This window comes from Hypomesus nipponensis, chromosome 4, assembly GCF_054491055.1.
Source record: "Hypomesus nipponensis isolate SF chromosome 4, ASM5449105v1, whole genome shotgun sequence".
NCBI lineage: Eukaryota > Metazoa > Chordata > Actinopteri > Osmeriformes > Osmeridae > Hypomesus > Hypomesus nipponensis.
The window spans coordinates 645,001-647,500 of NC_140364.1; the positions used below are offsets into that span (position 1 = coordinate 645,001).

Consider the following 2,500-nt stretch of genomic DNA (forward strand, 5'->3'; position numbering starts at 1 on the left):
GGTTAGTACTTGGATGGGAGACCGCCTGGGAATACCAGGTGCTGTATGCTCTTTTGCTCATTCACTTAGAAACTGAAATCTTGCAATATGCACAAGTAGTCCTTCATGAAAGGGGCTGGAAGCTGTTTTCATTTTGACACGAGAGAGAGAGAGAGAGACCACCTTGCATTGTCAATTGCTAAATCTGTATATGGATAAGTAGCCTATGGTTGTCAACTTATTTAGTACGGCCATACCAGCCTGGCAACGCCCGATCTCGTCTGATCTCGGAAGCTAAGCAGGGTCGGGCCTGGTTAGTACTTGGATGGGAGACCGCCTGGGAATACCAGGTGCTGTATGCTCTTTTGCTCATTCACTTAGAAACTGACATCTTGCAATATGCACAAGTAGTCCTTCATGAAAGGGGCTGGAAGCTGTTTTCATTTTGACACGAGAGAGAGAGAGAGAGACCACCTTGCATTGTCAATTGCTAAATCTGTATATGGATAAGTAGCCTATGGTTGTCAACTTATTTCGTACGGCCATACCAGCCTGGCAACGCCCGATCTCGTCTGATCTCGGAAGCTAAGCAGGGTCGGGCCTGGTTAGTACTTGGATGGGAGACCGCCTGGGAATACCAGGTGCTGTATGCTCTTTTGCTCATTCACTTAGAAACTGACATCTTGCAATATGCACAAGTAGTCCTTCATGAAAGGGGCTGGAAGCTGTTTTCATTTTGACACGAGAGAGAGAGAGAAAGAGACTACCTTGCATTGTCAATTGCTAAATCTGTATATGGATAAGTAGCCTATGGTTGTCAACTTATTTCGTACGGCCATACCAGCCTGGCAACGCCCGATCTCGTCTGATCTCGGAAGCTAAGCAGGGTCGGGCCTGGTTAGTACTTGGATGGGAGACCGCCTGGGAATACCAGGTGCTGTATGCTCTTTTGCTCATTCACTTAGAAACTGAAATCTTGCAATATGCACAAGTAGTCCTTCATGAAAGGGGCTGGAAGCTGTTTTCATTTTGACACGAGAGAGAGAGAGAGAGAGAGACCACCTTGCATTGTCAATTGCTAAATCTGTATATGGATAAGTAGCCTATGGTTGTCAACTTATTTAGTACGGCCATACCAGCCTGGCAACGCCCGATCTCGTCTGATCTCGGAAGCTAAGCAGGGTCGGGCCTGGTTAGTACTTGGATGGGAGACCGCCTGGGAATACCAGGTGCTGTATGCTCTTTTGCTCATTCACTTAGAAACTGACATCTTGCAATATGCACAAGTAGTCCTTCATGAAAGGGGCTGGAAGCTGTTTTCATTTTGACACGAGAGAGAGAGAGAGAGAGACTACCTTGCATTGTCAATTGCTAAATCTGTATATGGATAAGTAGCCTATGGTTGTCAACTTATTTCGTACGGCCATACCAGCCTGGCAACGCCCGATCTCGTCTGATCTCGGAAGCTAAGCAGGGTCGGGCCTGGTTAGTACTTGGATGGGAGACCGCCTGGGAATACCAGGTGCTGTATGCTCTTTTGCTCATTCACTTAGAAACTGAAATCTTGCAATATGCACAAGTAGTCCTTCATGAAAGGGGCTGGAAGCTGTTTTCATTTTGACACGAGAGAGAGAGAGAGAGAGAGACCACCTTGCATTGTCAATTGCTAAATCTGTATATGGATAAGTAGCCTATGGTTGTCAACTTATTTTGTACGGCCATACCAGCCTGGCAACGCCCGATCTCGTCTGATCTCGGAAGCTAAGCAGGGTCGGGCCTGGTTAGTACTTGGATGGGAGACCGCCTGGGAATACCAGGTGCTGTATGCTCTTTTGCTCATTCACTTAGAAACTGAAATCTTGCAATATGCACAAGTAGTCCTTCATGAAAGGGGCTGGAAGCTGTTTTCATTTTGACACGAGAGAGAGAGAGAGAGACCACCTTGCATTGTCAATTGCTAAATCTGTATATGGATAAGTAGCCTATGGTTGTCAACTTATTTCGTACGGCCATACCAGCCTGGCAACGCCCGATCTCGTCTGATCTCGGAAGCTAAGCAGGGTCGGGCCTGGTTAGTACTTGGATGGGAGACCGCCTGGGAATACCAGGTGCTGTATGCTCTTTTGCTCATTCACTTAGAAACTGACATCTTGCAATATGCACAAGTAGTCCTTCATGAAAGGGGCTGGAAGCTGTTTTCATTTTGACACGAGAGAGAGAGAGACTACCTTGCATTGTCAATTGCTAAATCTGTATATGGATAAGTAGCCTATGGTTGTCAACTTATTTCGTACGGCCATACCAGCCTGGCAACGCCCGATCTCGTCTGATCTCGGAAGCTAAGCAGGGTCGGGCCTGGTTAGTACTTGGATGGGAGACCGCCTGGGAATACCAGGTGCTGTATGCTCTTTTGCTCATTCACTTAGAAACTGAAATCTTGCAATATGCACAAGTAGTCCTTCATGAAAGGGGCTGGAAGCTGTTTTCATTTTGACACGAGAGAGAGAGAGAGAGACCACCT

General features: G+C 46.9%; 9 non-coding genes across 9 annotated transcripts in view; all 9 read left to right on the plus strand.

Moving 5' to 3' along the window:
• The window catches only part of LOC146293860 (5S ribosomal RNA), a 119-nt gene extending 69 nt beyond the window's left edge, over nt 1-50 (plus strand). Inside the window, exon 1 of the ribosomal RNA XR_014755085.1 lies at nt 1-50. This exon is cut by the window's left edge and continues 69 nt beyond it. This is a non-coding gene — a ribosomal RNA (5S ribosomal RNA).
• Nucleotides 51-222: 172 nt separating this feature from the next.
• On the plus strand, nt 223-341 carry LOC146293861 (5S ribosomal RNA). Its single transcript, XR_014754247.1, has one exon. It is a non-coding gene; the product is annotated as a 5S ribosomal RNA (ribosomal RNA).
• Nucleotides 342-513: 172 nt separating this feature from the next.
• LOC146293862 (5S ribosomal RNA) lies at nt 514-632 on the plus strand. The gene has a single exon (XR_014755086.1). It is a non-coding gene; the product is annotated as a 5S ribosomal RNA (ribosomal RNA).
• Nucleotides 633-806: 174 nt separating this feature from the next.
• LOC146293863 (5S ribosomal RNA) lies at nt 807-925 on the plus strand. The gene has a single exon (XR_014753376.1). It is a non-coding gene; the product is annotated as a 5S ribosomal RNA (ribosomal RNA).
• A 176-nt stretch (nt 926-1,101) lies between these two features.
• On the plus strand, nt 1,102-1,220 carry LOC146293864 (5S ribosomal RNA). Its single transcript, XR_014754248.1, has one exon. It is a non-coding gene; the product is annotated as a 5S ribosomal RNA (ribosomal RNA).
• A 174-nt stretch (nt 1,221-1,394) lies between these two features.
• Nucleotides 1,395-1,513, plus strand: LOC146293865 (5S ribosomal RNA). Its single transcript, XR_014753377.1, has one exon. It is a non-coding gene; the product is annotated as a 5S ribosomal RNA (ribosomal RNA).
• A 176-nt stretch (nt 1,514-1,689) lies between these two features.
• On the plus strand, nt 1,690-1,808 carry LOC146293866 (5S ribosomal RNA). Its single transcript, XR_014753964.1, has one exon. It is a non-coding gene; the product is annotated as a 5S ribosomal RNA (ribosomal RNA).
• Nucleotides 1,809-1,980: 172 nt separating this feature from the next.
• LOC146293867 (5S ribosomal RNA) lies at nt 1,981-2,099 on the plus strand. The gene has a single exon (XR_014753378.1). It is a non-coding gene; the product is annotated as a 5S ribosomal RNA (ribosomal RNA).
• Nucleotides 2,100-2,267: 168 nt separating this feature from the next.
• On the plus strand, nt 2,268-2,386 carry LOC146293868 (5S ribosomal RNA). Its single transcript, XR_014753379.1, has one exon. It is a non-coding gene; the product is annotated as a 5S ribosomal RNA (ribosomal RNA).
• Nucleotides 2,387-2,500: the final 114 nt, after the last annotated feature.